Genomic DNA, 16,326 nt, shown 5'->3' with positions numbered 1-16,326 from the left:
GATACTTTATTCCACAAACTGGGATATGCTGAATATGTATCTCCACCCTGTGCTCGGAGTGACTTTATAAATGTGCTGTATTTCACACACAAAAGTAATTAACTAGATGACTTTCAGAAGATTGCTAGAAACTACCCTTTCATAAAACAGTGCTTCATTGAAAAAAAAAATAATAATCATTCAATGGTAATCATATTTAAAAAGGTCAGAATGTGTTTTTTTATTTGAATTATTCTGGAATTTTTCAGTGTTAAGTGTTATTGTTAAGTGAGTCCAGAGTTGATAAATTATGATTTTAAAGCCTGATCCCAGCTCAAGACTTTATTTTAGTCTGGATAAAGGTTGCAGTGTTAGAATGCCTGTGGAGTTTTTTTTAGTGATGTCTTTGTTGTCACCGGAGAGATTTCTCTTAATTTCCAGTTTTTGTCCTCATGATACCCTTTGTATTAGAAAGTGACAATGTGTCACAGAAAGTTAGAGGGAATATAAAATTAGCAAATGCACAAAAGCATTACAGCAGCCACAGCTGGAACCACCCACACACAAAACGCAGGACCCACGGGTGGGGGTCATTAATCTGAATGCCAGGCTGCCCACACTGGAAATCACCCCCGCACTGGGAACTGCACGTTTTGGAAAGGTGCAGTGAGCTTTTGCGAGGCACGACATGAATGAGCTGCCGTGCCTGAGCAAACCCAGCCCACACAACACACAAAGGTGTGAACCTAGGCTTAAACATAGCCATATCTTTTTAGAAAAAAATAAAAAAAGATTTGGCTGGAGTTGGGTTTTAATTACTTGAACAAAATAATGCTGTCATGCATGAGCTTTTTATACCAGTGATTTAAAAAAGAAACCCATTTCATAAAATACCACACACAGCATATGATCTAGAAAAGTGGTCTCTAAATTGTGGCCCGGGGCCAGATGTGGCACTTTGCCTGCTTTTATCTGGCCCTTAGGGCGCCATTTCTTCCACTGACACCAACATTTGGACACTGTTCCTCACACTGGTACCAACAATGGGGTATAATTCCTCCCATTAAACAAATGATGAGACAATGCTTACTCCCACTGATATTGGGTAATTTTCTACTCTTACTGGTCACAGCCTGGTCCCCCTTAAAGTCTGAAAACATAGCTATGGAGGTAGGGACATATGGTGCAACTGTTCCTTGTCCCATGACACTGTACATCTACTCCCTCCTATTTATCCACCCTTATATTGCATTCTTTATAGAGGAAAAATATCATTTCTTTCTGCATCATCTGATTTAATGACTGTTTTCAGATCTTAGAGTTATAGAACATGGACACAAAAAGGGAAGTGTTTCAACACCTGCCAGACACCCACAGAAACCAGGTCTGAAAGGGTGTACTGAACTGAAAATACTGCACTGACAATTGTACTAAGCAATGGCATCCCCTATGGGCCCCCTTGCCCGGAATGCTTTATTAGCAGAGCCCCAAAGAATCTTGCAAAACAAAAGTGCTACCTTCTCTTCTTCATTTCTTGTAAATCATACATCACAGTAGGGTGACATACCTATTCAGAGCCTGGGACTATAGGGGACCCAGGGCACTTCTTACACTAGTTCTACAACTCACCTGCTCACTGATCAGTGCGCATCATTCTATTGAACATGCGCTCCCCTTGTTATTCCCATTCTGTAAGCTGCCTAATGTGTGCACACAAATTGTTCATTGAACAGTGTCCATAACTGAAGAACATGTGGTTGTTAGGGGTTCAGCAAGAATAATTTGTGTGACTCATTCAGGCAGATTGAACTCTGTATTCACTTCCTTGGACTGTACTCTTACGAAAATCATTGGACTGCATTGGGGGCACAGGAAGTAGAATCAACTTATTCTTAAATAAACTAAGGGTATTTATATAAACTCAATGACAGCTTTTTAAAAACCTACCTCTAGCCAAAAAAAGTTTTTAGTTTTAGAGTTGAAAAGAGTAAAATTTTATTTTTGCCTGTGACTGCATTGGAGAGATTTTCCCTTGCTTCCTTTTGACACCTGTAAAAGATTGGGAAATGGCGGGACAAAAAAATGGAAAACGAAAAACCATATTAGTCTTTTACTGTACCCTGTTTAAACAAAGAATCCTTTGGTTTAATGAACTGACCAAAAATAAAACTAGAGACTGATTTGGCCAAAGGTTCATAAGCCCACCCACTACAACAGGGTAGACTCTATTAGGGCAAGACCTACTGTAATACACACTAACCTAATTAATTGAATCTAGTCATCATTTTTATAGTGTTGGATGTGCATTTGTACTAGTTATAATCTGTTTGTGATCTACTTTGTGCCAATTTGGTTATTGGTCCGTATGCATCTTGCTTCTGTAGATGTCTATCAGTTATGTACAGTGCACCTGGACATTCTTCTTTGTTTGTCAGTGAATGACAACTAGTGTATGTTGACCAGAGTATGTTTGTCATTTAATAAATACATTTTTTTTTTCATTTAGAGGTTGAGGGGTTACGGTTGAGATAAAGAGGGTTTAACAGATGAGAACTAATATTTAGAAGGTTAAGAGTAGAGAGGTATATTGATGAGATTTAAGGAGTCACATTTAGGAGTCAAATAAAGTTAAGGGGCAGGAGGTTAAGATTTGGGGACTAAGAATTAGGTGGAAAGGGTACGGGATCATGTTTACAAGCTTGGACTGGGGAGTTGAGTTTATCCGGTGTAGCACCCAGCCCTAAGCTGGATACATTTTCTTTTTTTGTCTCTGTTGTACTCATTTGAGCAGGAGTTTATCTTTCAGGTCTGCTCAGATCTATCCCTAAGTCTAGTGGTTGATTGCTCCTGCCTGCCTACCTCTGAAAGAAGCTTCCAGAGGTAGAGTAGGAGGGTCAGACACTGGTTTATAAATATTTATCTGACCTCAGCCAATCCATGGGAGGGGGTGCCCAGAAGGTGGCTGGGGAGAAGATACATTTTTAGGAAGGATTCTTCAGCTCTCTCTTTGTCCTGGGTTGCAGCTGTGTTACTAAGGAACTGTTGTTGTCAAGCCTTAGCATTTAGAAACCTGAATTTGAAGACATTTACTGGAGGATACTACCTTAGGGAGCTGGTCTGGAGAAGGATCCCTTTTTACTAAAGAATGTTGCATGGAAATTGGTTGAAGACAGCTGTCCTTAGACATTGTAAGTAGGACCTTTTTTGCCAAGGACTTCAGTTGAGACTGTGCTCTGGCAGTTAGATGCCAGAGGTGGCTACAAGGAATGCAACTGCTTTTACAAATGATTTTAAATGATTTTAGGGTGGAACATGTAACATGTTCCAACATCTGCAAGGTCTCCGACTCCTGATCCCCCCCTCTCTGTGACATTAGGCGGGGATCTTATTCCCTCACCTGTTGACACAATTTGAAAATAGTGTGGCTGTGCAGAGGCTCTGTTCACATGGCCACATTATTCATTCACAGTTTCCTGTGAATGAATGACTACAAGTACCGTCAGCCATTGTGGCTGACCACTTGTTCTCAATGAACTATGAGGAAGCTGGTGAGCAATCTCATAGTCCATTGACATTTTGCTCTCAGGTAACTGCCTGCCCATATGAGATACAGCTAGACAGCTATCCTGAGAGTCTGCAGGAGCCTGAGATTGTACCCGCAATCTGGTGATCATGGGTTAAATGCTCTGCAGATTTCTTAGAAAAAATAACAAATGCACATTTTTTTTACCTGCACAAAATTAACTTTTTTTTTTTTTTTCAAAAGGTGAACTTAGCCAATAAGGCTACTGCTGCGAAAGGATTTTTTGCTTGAGAATCTGTACCCCCTGTACCTGCTGGCATTTTTGGAGTATCCTACATCCACCCTCTCTCTCAATTACTGCAATAAATCTACAGAAAGACATCCCTTAAACAGCCTGTGTTTGTCAGTGTGAGGCCTGGCAGCCTCTGAACAGGTAAGGGAGGCAGGCATTATTTTTAGTGAGCTCTACACAAGGAATAAAGTAAATGTATTACCTATTTCTTTATCCCTAGCAGCCCTGGGTGGAGCTTTAAAGAGGACTTGAACTATACAAGCTGTGTCCAATAAGAGGCAAGCAGAGGATTAATCCCTGGCAGTGATTAGCTCAGGCCTGTTTGAACATAAGTCTGAACCCGCCTGAGCTATCCCACCAGCAAGCTATCAAACCTGCCATCCAATCATAGGTGGCAGAGGCATTCCCCACCCCACAGGCATATTTATACATGCTCCTAGCATACGTGTGACTGTGGGGCGGGGATTGCCTCCACAGCCTATGATTGGCTGCCAGCTTTGACAGCTTCCGAGAGAGCTTAGGTCGGTTCAAACCAGGGTCTGATCTTGCCTGAACTTATCCCTAGTCCCCAGTATTACAAAACAACAGCAAAGAGAGGGAGGACCAACCTAATGCATTACTATAACACAGTTTTATAGAATCAATCAAGCAAGTATTGTACTCACAAACTCATCACATGCCTAAGCGGGTTTTTCTTATGCAATGACATGCACAAGAGTATAAAAAAATGCAAATGAGACTGCATCCAGGTCCACAGTGTTTACCTGATGGCATGAGAAGACCGCATAGCATCCAAAACAGCTTACACATCCATGTCATCCATGCTTTTGGCCATTGTGTCACCATGTGAAGCTAAGCACAACTTCCAGCCACTATGTGACCTATTTTAACTCTTTATACTCCTAACGAAGCTCTGTTTTTTGGAGCAAAATATGTAGAGTTTCTTTATTTCTTTGAGTCTTTCTTTGGGAGCACTTTTTGAATGCACATGGTATTTACTCCTCTCCCCTCCTTTTTTTTGGAGGGTCTGTACTGCATTTTACAGTGCATCATTTGCATTCCTCAAGACAGTGAGGTAATTTTGACTGGATATGGAGATGTATGAGGCTTGTCCATGAGAAGCTGACATTTAGGCCTGTGCATGAGTTTATCTATATTACATATCTGTACCAAGACAGACTATACTATCTAATTAGTTTTGTCCATGGGGTAACTCCATTTCCCTAATAGAGATGATATATTCAAGCTGATAGGCTTATGAACAAACTACAGTGTCTCTTTTTATGCCACCACTTCATCTAAAATGGTATGGTATTTGATTTGGTCTGGTGTTATAAACCGTTTGGATGTAAGGTAAATAATTGCAATGGTATCCAGTCATATTGTTGTGCACAGTACATTCCACTCCAATAGGCATTAATTACCTAATTATATTAAGGACTTAGTTCAATAGTTCATTTCCTGTAGTATGTCTGTAGTCTCTGGTCATCTCTTGTAAAACTTCCACAGTCTGTGGTCATCCCCTGTAGTACATTTGCAGTCTCTGGTCATCTCCTGTAGTATATCTGCACTTTCTGGTCATCTTCTATAGTACATCCGCAGCCTCTGATCATCTCCTGTAGTACATCCGCAGTCTCTGGCCATCTCCTGTAGTATGTCTGCAGTCTCTGGTCATCCCCTGTAGTACATCTACAGTCTATGATCATCTGCTGTGGCACATCTGCAGTCTCTAGCCATTTCCTGTAGTATGTCAGCATTCCCTGGTCATCTCCTGTACTACATTTACAGTCTCTGACCACCTCCTGTAGTACATCCACAGTCTCTGGCCATCTCCTGTAGTATGTCTTTAGTTTCAAATCATCTCCTGTAGTATGTCTACAGTTTCTGACCATCTCTTGTAGTATGTGCGTTAATGTGCCACCTTGCTCAATTATTTGGGATTGCTCCACTGCTCAATGAGCGTTAATGGTGTGCAGTAACCTTTAGCAAACAGCCAGTGAACAGTAGTGATCTGCGATAATTTCTAGCAACCAATCAGTTAGCAGCGATGAGGTGCAGTAACTTCTAGCAACCAATCAGTGATCGGTAATGATAAGCAGTAATCTATAGCAGCCAATCAGAGAGCAGTAACAATGTACAGTAACCTCTAGCAACCAATCAGCAAGCAGAAATTATGTGTTGTAACCTCTAGTCAACAGTCAGTGAGCTGTAATGACAGGCTGTAACCTCTGGCAACCAATTGCAATTGCTGCCTGCTGTTTTTTGTATGTCTGAGAGTGTGTGTGTGTGGGGGGGGGGGGGGGGGGCAAGAAAATGTTTGCCCAGGGCCCAATCAATATTAAAGACAGCCCAGCACAGTCCAGAGGAGGCAGCTAGACATTTAGCAATATACCTCTAAACCAAGAGGAGATAATCCATCAAGCCCTTAAGCACCACGCTCAAGCACAGGAGGTTTTTCTTTGGTATTTTTAGTTCCCAGTATTGCTTGTGGGATCCCTTCAGCTTGTTTCTAATGACATATAATGTTTTGCTCTTCCCTGTGTCCCTTTGTGAAGGAGGACATCTTGGTAGAGGAGCAGGGCCTTGCTTTCTTATGTCAGAGCAGGCTATTTGATAACTAGTGATCTGATGGTGGGGAAATTTTTAGTAAGTAGCAGGAAGGGGAGAAGAAGCAAAGATCCAGAAAACAAATGAAGCCGCAAGAATGTGCATTCTTCCACAAGCTTAGCTCTTCAAACGCTCTTTTTTGCAGGAAGATTTTTTTTCACTCTATTAAAACAGTTGCTTCAATGCCTAAAAATAGAGGCATTAACAAATTCAGATAATAGAGGGCATCAGATTCTTACATCAGTAAAAAAAAACATTTTTGTAATGTAGGCCATAGACTCAACAATCACATATCAATCATCTACTGTATATGTTGATTTGGACAAATTTAGCTAGAATGTTCAAGGTATGATTGTATTTTTCAATCAAATACCTGCTGAAATCAATATTTAAAATATCATATATATTATGGATGCACTTCCTGTCACTGGGTTATCCCTGGGTTGCTGGCGTTGAAACCCCAGAAGAAGGAATTGGATTGAGAGAGTAAAGTCCTGTCCATGCAGTTAAACCCCAAGCTAGAAGGGACTATTATACATGTTTCTTATGTTCTAATAGTTTGACTGTAACTGCTGAGTGTATATCTAAATCTTTGTGACAGACAGAGTATCTCTTTCCCTTTTGTTATTATTTCACATGCACAATGCCAGATAGCAAGATCTGTGCTATTGTATGTATGTATGTAGCGGTCACCTTGATGTATACTAGTAGGTGGACCTGTTAATTGCAATAGAGTTTATTTTAGTTAACCCCGTCCTTTCTGGTCTGGGATTTTATAGCTAGTTTTAGTTCAGGGCTCAGTAACAAGCATAGGCTAGAGCCAGATTAGGTCAGTGTTTCTCAAACTTTTTCCAGTCAAGGCACCCTTTAAAATCATGGAGAATCTCGAGGCACCCCATTATAAAATGTAAAAAACTAACCTAGTAGTTTTTCATATTGCAGCAGCAACTATACACATAAGACACCCAACATTAGAGATGACTTATTATTTCAAAGCAAATACATTTGTGCACATTGGTATTGAATAGTATGCCAGCAATTCTTCTTCCTCATTTTCTCTATACCCCATGTAGCTAACATGACCCCAATACTGCTGGAGACGGGTGGAGGGTCAAACAAGGATGTTATGCAGGAGTCTGGTGTTCTTTTATCAACCAATGGTGTCAATGGTTGTTAGGAAACCTGTGGCTGTGTGTAACAAAAAAAAGCAGGCTTGATTCACCCACTGCTTTGTACACAATTTTTGGGCAAGTTGGAGCACATTCTAGGCATTTTGCCAAGGCACCCCTGAAGAACACAGAAGGCACCCCAGGGTGACTAGGCTCCCTGGTTGAAAAAGGCTGGGTTAGGCATTCAATGACCACTTCTGTAGTTAGAGGTCTGGTTGCATGTCAGATTAGGAAGTACTAGGGAGGCGCAGAGTAGATAGGCTGACTTTGAGTTTCCGTGCTGCACCATAGTTTCTGCATGTGAGGAGCTGCTTTCCAAGCTGGATGGACAACAGTCGAAGGATCTTCCTATCCCCGCTGATCTTGTCTTCAGGTCTTCAACACAAAGATGGGTGCTGCATTTCATGCTCAGTGACCCCTGCAACTGAACTTTTCTACAACTTTCATCTGAAAGTATCTCTATTAATAACTACTATATACTGTACCTAGGTATATGTACATAATTCCACCAGGACTATCTGGGCCATTGCTGATACAGTAGTACCTGTTTGTACCTTGGATGCACTGTATAAAATATTATTAAAGCGGAGCTCCACCCAAAAGGGGAAGTTCCGCTTTAAAGACTGGTCCCCACTCCCCATTAAGGATTGGCATCTTTGGGGAGTGAAGGGGCAGTGGGTACCTGAAATTGATAGGTACCCGCTCCCACTTCCGCTGCGATTGTATAGGTGATCGGAAGCGGAAGTTGTCCTCTTACCCTCCCTCCCCGTATTCTTCTGGGACACGTGACAGGTCCCAGAAAACTACGGGGCCATTCATGAAGCGCAGCGCTACTTGCACATGTGCAGTGGGCACCCGGCTGTGAAGCCGCAAGCTGTCATAGCCGGGTGCTCACACTGAAGATGCCGGTGCCTGGAACACCAGACGGCTTGTGAAACGGGCTGTGGGGAGGACACCGTGGGACAGGTGAGTGACTGTTTTTTTAAAAGTCAGCAGCTACAGTTTTTATGGCTGCTGACTTTTATTTTTTCACAGTGCGACTGGAACTCCACTTTAATCTGTTTTATGCAGGTTGTAGTAGTTCCCTGCTCCATGTTATTTTGATTAGATTACTGGTTAACGTCCCAGTCAACAGTGTCCCCTCTGTTCACAGAGGCCCTGTCCTGGGTGGAGGCACTACCAACTTTATTATCAAACCCACTCTTCCACCTAGCAAATGTTATGGTTCTCTTATTCACCTACAGGTGTAGTGTAATATTCTCTTTTGGGAGGGACATTTCTTGTAACCCCCCTCAAAAGAGGGCTACACTAAAATGAATTGATTTGCTTGTTTTAGCATGTAGTATTCAAGATCATCACATATGTTACAGTCTAATCTCTATACATTGTCATTTTTGATTTGCCAACAACCATTTAGTGACAGAACTTTCCTAAATAAACCCTTCTATCTAGTTTGGTGCTGGAGGGTTAAGCAAAATCCAGCTTTTAATCTAGGGTACATTGATTTCATGCAGTGGTGGATTGACCAATGGCCAGCCTCTCACGAGTTATGTTGTTTTTCCATGAAGGTCATTAGATAAATACTGCTCCAGTTAAACTGAAAACTGAAAATAGATTTTAAGTTACAGTAACTGTCTATTGAAAAAATAATGGGGCCAGCTTCAAATGTATATGTGAGATTTAAATCTAAGAACACTCATAGCTGATATAATCTTTGTTCTAGCCGGATGCTAGTGTATATAATCAAAAAACATTATCCTAAAGGTAGACTCCAGTCCAATACAGTGAATAACCCCCCCCCTCTATTTTGTTGGAGATGTTCCTGTATTATATAAAAATAATTGGTTAGTTTAGATGTTTAGAAGATTATAACTTTTGCTCTACACTTTGCATCATCTCATTAGTTAATTGTATTTGTTGCAAGAACCGTTATTTCACTGACGGAGAATCCTCATTCGTAGTACTTTTCTGCATCATAAACAGTAATATATGTCATTATCACAATTACTTTAACCACAATAGATGGTGTGAGTGACTGCAGAATGATTTTCACTGGAAGTGGTTTCATTATGAGCTTGTTTTGTAGGAAGAATCTTGCTGAATCCATTTTTATAACATATATAAAAAAATTACGCCAAATGTTTTTCATATGCCCAGATTACAAGAATCTGTATATCTGAGCAAAAACTAAAAAATACTGCAGCATTCAGCAGACATGGCATGCCAGTAACTTAAAGTTGTTGTAAACCAGCCAGCCAGCAGGCTGATGAAAAAAAATTGAGCAGATTCCCCTATCAACACAAGTGAGGTGAACAGAGAAATCCTTTCTGCTGTGTTCATGTAATCTGACAGCAGGGACTCCTCCTCTGTCAGAAAACACTGAAAGAACCTGCAACCTATTGGCTGCACTGCTGATTGGACAAAAAAATTCCAACAGGTCTGTTCTTGAGAAGTTGATCTAATGATTAACTTCTCATGAGCATGAATGGCCATAGATGAAATGCAGTTGGTCCCTACTGAACCCACTGCATGTTAATGCATCTATGGCTAGTGTAACTTGAGATAACGCAATCTTCGAAGATGGGCTCCCTCAGCACACAGAAGGTGATTGTCAGCCTCAGCTTCTAGGAAGGTGCCTAATGTTATTGGTGATTCGTATTTTTGGAGCTACTGTTTGGTAACTCTGGGATTAATATGTTGTGGCGTGTCTGTTGTTTGGCCTGTGGTGCTCTCTATGGGGGCATATGTAATGTAAGCAGAAAGGGGTTGGGCCAAGATAGGGTGATTGCTGATTATGGAAGTGAGGAGGACCACACATGAGAAAATATAGAAATGCACCTATGTGGGGTTGTGATACTTTGTATCTGAGTGCAATGCCAGTTGCTTACAGAGTGTCCTAATTTAGGTCCTAGCAAAGTTTTTCCTTTGTAGTCTTGACCTATGCAGGGTTAAACTTTGGCGAGACCCTGCATGGGACTATATAGTTAAAGTCATGGTACCACCAGTTGGAAACCACAACAAGCTCAAGGTATGAACACCACAGCATAGCTCAAGGGCAGTCGAATATATAAAAAGAAGCATCATGTGACTTATGGAAAACAATACTAAGAAATGAAAAGAAACTGCGCTAATATGCCAGTTTACTCAAGTAAAGAGAGTTTGGATCTAGTAACAATGACTAGTCTAATTTGCTGTGAATAGAGAGATGAATTGAGCTTCTACAGTGAATGGAGACAGGGAATTAAGAGTAAACCTTCATGCTAACCTGCTGGGTGATGTAGAGTAAGTGGTAAAAATAAGGAGGAGCAGCCAGCTTGGGAGAGGAGGTGGTGGTGGCCGGTGACAGAGGTTCTGTTGGAGGAGTGGATTGGTGGCTGTATAGTCTACCCCTCTAAACAGCAAGGTACCTACATTAGTACCTGTTGCATAACAGAATTGTCCTTTGAACTGGGCCTAGACCACGGGTGTGTGAGGTATTGCAAAGTATACAGCAGCTTGCCTCCATGCCTCTAGGCTAAAGCAAGTAAAGTGTAAAAAGAAATGTGCTGGGACAGGTCTCACTGGCAAGTAAAAAGATGTTATCCTTCTGGTGTGGGTCCAATTAAGTAATTTGGCCTCCAGCCACGAGGATTGCAAACTCACACAAGAAGAAGTGTCATTGTGCTAACACCTATCTAAGTAAAAATAGTGATAGCTAGCACAATGTTGGTCCCCCATGCTACCAGCAAGCTGTGCATGTTTCTTTTATGAGACTGTTTAGAGAGGGGGTGTCCATTCCCTCCATAAGGAGGGAATGATCTCTGGATTAAGCAGGTCAGAGTTTTTGGAGAATCACCTTATTCAATTATTACATTCAATTATTTTTTATCTAATGTAACCTATAAATATGAAACACATAATGAATGATATTTAATGACCTGGAAATTACACACATGATGGGTAGTTCTTAATGACTTAGAGAATGATGCTGGCCTGAAGCCATCAATGCTGATATCTTCAGCAATACACTGTGGAGGCACCTCCTCGGGGATGAGTCCATGAAACCCTGCACTCACAGTATGTCCAAAGTCTTCTTGGTTGCTGGACAACAAAGAAGAGTGATTATTGCAGCCTGTAGGTACCCCCTAGCAGCTCCTCTTGGCCAAACCCTTAGCTAGTGGCCTACAGTAACATGAGACACCAACAGATTACATTTTTACACCAGTTCCAGCCGCTGGTGCTCAATACACATGTCTACCCTACATGCATGGATGGTGGATCCGAAGTCCCTTTCACACAATAACCCCCCCCCCATTCCATTCCGACCCCTCTTCTCACCTGAAGGACATTTTCTTACAGGGCCCTGTATATTCTGTGATTTTGGCTAGGACTCCAAAGTTAGTCTTAATGCCTGACTAAGGATTCAGGAGTGCGCTACATACAGAATGCAGAGTTCAAGGTGCGCTATGTATAGAGTGCAGGGTCCAGGGGTGCACTATGTACAGATTGAAGAGTTCAGAAGTGCACAACACAGAATTCAGGGTTTAGGAGTGTGCTACGTACAGAGTGCAGGGTTTAGGGGTTCGCTGTGTACAAAGTGCAGGGTACACTGTGCAGGGTTCAGGGGTGCACTATGTAAAAAGCTCTCTTCTACAGGCCTTTACCTCTGCATCCCTCATCCACATTACACTCCACCCCTCCTCAGCTCTGATCCCTGCACCACTTTCCACTGTCCTCATCTCTCCCACCCCTTCCTCTTTAAAGCTCCACCATCTTCCACTTGTGTTTTGTTTAAACACCCATCCTGGCTCTAGTACCTCCCCACAGTGAAGGCGGCTCCGCCTCTCTCACTTGCAGTGTGATCATCTGTCAGAGTCTGCATTCATACACCTGGGCACAGATGGGGATCACAGAGGGTGCAGCCTACCAATGACCCCTTCCCACCCATGACCGCACATGTTCCACCACGTTCTAGTTGATAAAAAGCCCTGGTTTGCATATATTGTAAAGCATGTTCAAACAGGCCAACTGCATTAAAGTGATCCTTCTATGGTCTCATATAGTTACAGAACATAGTTACATAGTTAGTCTGGCTGAAAAAAGACAAAGTCCAATCAGTTCAACCGTTACAAAAAACAAAAAAGTTATAATCCTATACCCACAGTTGATCCAGAGGAAGGCAAAAAAAACCAGCAAAACATGATCCAATTTTCTCCTGCAGGGGAAAAAAATTCTTCCTGATCCCCTGAAAGGCAACCGGATATTCCCTGGATCAACCTTTCCTATAAATGTTAGTATCCAGTTATATTCTGTGTATCCAAGAAAGAATCCAGGCCTATTTCAAAGCAATCCACTGAGCTGGCTAGAACCAACTCTTGAGGGAATCTATTCCACATTTTCACAGCTCTCACTGTGAAGAAATCTTTCCATATTTGGAGATTAAATCTCTTTTCCTCCAGACATAAAGAGTGCCCCCTTGTCCTACTCTGAGTTCACTATATGAACCACTGATGTATTTATACATGTGATCATATCCCTCCTTAATCTCCTCTTCTCAAAAGAGAATAAATTCAGTTCCTCTAATCTTTCCTCATAGCTGAGCTCATCCATGCCTCTTATCAGTTTGGTTGCCCTTCTCTGTACTTTCTCCAGTTCCCCAATGTTCTTTTTGTGAATTGGTGCCCAAAACTGAACTGCATATTCCAGATGAGGTGTTACTAATGATTTGTACAGGGGTAGAATGATATCTCTCTCTCTGTAGCCTATACCTCTTATAATACAAGAGAGGATTTTACTCGCTATAGTTATATAGTTATGCCCAGAGTTCCACCTTAATGCGAGCTGTTATAACAGTTCCGTCAGGATGATTAGCAGTCTGCGATATACTTATGGGGTATATTTAAAGAAGAATTACTTTAGACCCTTACTTTTTAATATATTTATAAACGATATAGGGTCTGAGATTAGAAATCCCATTTCAGTTTTGCAGATGACACCAAGCTGTGCAGTGGAATAATGTCCTTACAGGATGTCTCCAATTTAGCCAACCTCAATGCACTGTTTAATTGGGCATCTATGTATCAGATGAGGTTTAATGTTGATAAATGTAAGGGTATGCACTTGGGGGCTAAGAATATGCATGCATCACACATACTAGGGGGGGTACAACTGGGGGAATCAATGGTGGAGAAGGATCTGGGGGTTCTGGTAGATCACAAACTTAATAATGGCAACAATGCCAAGCTGCGGTTTCTAAAGCAAGCAAAATCCTCTCTTTTATTAAAAGAGGTATAGACTCCAGAGAGAGAGATATCATATTACCCCTGTACAAATCATTAGTAAGACCTCATCTGGAATATGCAGTTCAGTTTTGGGCACCAATTCACAAAACGAATATTGGGGAACTGGAGAAAGTACAGAGAAGGGCAACTAAACTGATATGAGGCATGGAGGAGCTCAGCTATGAGGAAAGATTAAAGAAACTGAATTTATTCTCTCTTGAGAAGAAGAGATTAAGGGGGGATATGATCAAACAGCTCATCCACTCCCTCATCATATCACGACTCGACTACTGCAACTCCCTCCTCACTGGCCTGCCTCGCCACTGGCTATCCCCGCTTCAGTCGATCCTGAATACGGCTGCCAGACTCATTCACCTTTCCAAACGCTCCGTTTCCGCCACCCCCCTCTGCCAATCCCTCCACTGGCTTCCGATTGCGCAACGGATCAAATTTAAAATCCTAACACTGACGTACAAAGCTGTCCACCATACTGCCCCGAACTACATCACTGACCTAATATCCAAGTACCACCCAGCACGCACACTCCGCTCCTCACAAGACCTCCTTCTCTCTAGCTCCCTGGTCTCCTCCTCCCATGCCCGCCTCCAGGACTTCTCCAGGGTGTCACCCATCCTCTGGAACTCCCTGCCCCAACCCATCAGATTATCACCTACTCTCCTCTCCTTTAGGCGCACCCTGAAAACCCATCTCTTCAGGGAAGCCTACCTCACCCCCTGCTAACTTGCTGACCTCCTCCACTCTTCCTACCACTCCATCCCCCACAGCTATCTCCTCCTGTACCACTATCCCATCCCTTCTAGATTGTAAGCTCGAAAGAGCAGGGCCCTCGATCCCCTCATGTTTTGCATTGTATTGGTATTGTTCTGTCACATGTTCTGTCCCCCTTTGTAATGTACAGCGCTGAGTGAACTATTGGCGCTTTATAAATACTGTATAATAATAATAATATTAATGTATAAATACATCAGTGGTTCATATAGTGAACTCGGTGTAGAGTTATTCACCCTGAGGTCATCACAGAGGACAAGGGGGCACTCTTTGCATCTGGAGGAAAAGAAATTTAATCTCCAAACATGGAAAGGTTTCTTCACAGTGAGAGCTGTGAAAATGTGGGATAGACTCCCTCAAGGGTTGGTTCTGGCCAGCTCAGTGGATTGCTTTAAAAAAGGCCTGGATACTTTCTTAGATACACAGAATATAACTGGTTACTAACATTTATAGATAAACTTGATCCAGGGAATATCCGATTGCCTCTCGGGAGATCAGGAAGGAATTTGTTTCCCAACAGGAGCAAATTGGATCATGCTTTGCTGGGTTTTTTTTTTTTTTTTTCTTTCCTCTCGATCAACTGTGGGTATAGGATTATAATTTTTTTTCTATGGTTGAACTGGATGGACTTTTGTATTTTTTCAGCCAGACTAACTATGTAACTATGTAATTATAGGCAGTACTTTTTTTCCTTTTGGAAGGGAGGGTTATAACCCCAGTCAGATTTTTTTAATGCCATCTTTGTCCCATTGCTGAGATTTCCCTTCACTTCCTGTCCCATAGCCAAACAGGAAATGGGAGGAAATCCCTGCAAATAAAGGGAATTCCTTGGAGCCCCCAGGTCATCAGAACTAGTGTTCATATTGGAAGATTTACCCTCTACTCCTGTGTTCACGACCACTAAAAATGTGTGATTTTCTTTCAAATTCACTCTTGGTGATGACAGTAAATTGGACAAAAACAGGGGGCAACCTAACTGGGGCACAGACTGCAATAAAAACTGGACAGGGCTTGTAATCCTTGTATCCAACACAAAAATGATATGCTTCCTTTTATTTAAAATTTAATAAGGAGGCATATTTTCCTTGCAGTATAATTACTGCTTTCATCAGTGGGCATCATGTCCTATGATGATGGGGTTTTGGGTTACCATTTACTAATCACTGAATACTGTCAAAGAAAGGTTAACAGTGATATACAAGTGAGATATGTTTCTGAAGAGGCTAGTTATGATATCATAAACATCTTACACACCACACATTATGCTTTGATGTCCTAGAACCATTTTGCTGAACAAGCAGCACTTCTTCCACTGACCCAGCCCTGGAATAAAGATGCTAGGAGTAGTTCTGCCTCCCGGTGGTGGATTATAGATATTACAGGAACCTCTTTATCCTTGTACAAGAACCCTATAGATAGAGGCTTTACGCTTTTCATGCTTACAAAACCTCACCAGTCTGTCTGTGGCTTTTCAATGTATCACTATGGGAACTGAGCTTCTAACCATGAAAAGGAAACATTGCTTAGAATACTAAACACATTGTCTAGCTCCAGTATTTGCAATGTAAGAAGAAAAAAAGAAAAAAAAATGCTTTGCATGATATTGACTCTCTGTGACATTCTAGATGTCAGAATTCTGGGCTAAGCAGACAAAAATTTAAATTCTAATTCAAAAGTTTATTTAACACTAAATATATTTTTGTTATT

Source organism: Staurois parvus, unplaced genomic scaffold, assembly GCF_062004578.1.
Source record: "Staurois parvus isolate SC_StPar_1 unplaced genomic scaffold, SC_StPar_1.0 ptg000133l, whole genome shotgun sequence".
In the NCBI taxonomy this organism is placed as follows: domain Eukaryota; kingdom Metazoa; phylum Chordata; class Amphibia; order Anura; family Ranidae; genus Staurois; species Staurois parvus.
Note: the sequence above shows the minus strand (reverse complement) of the source record.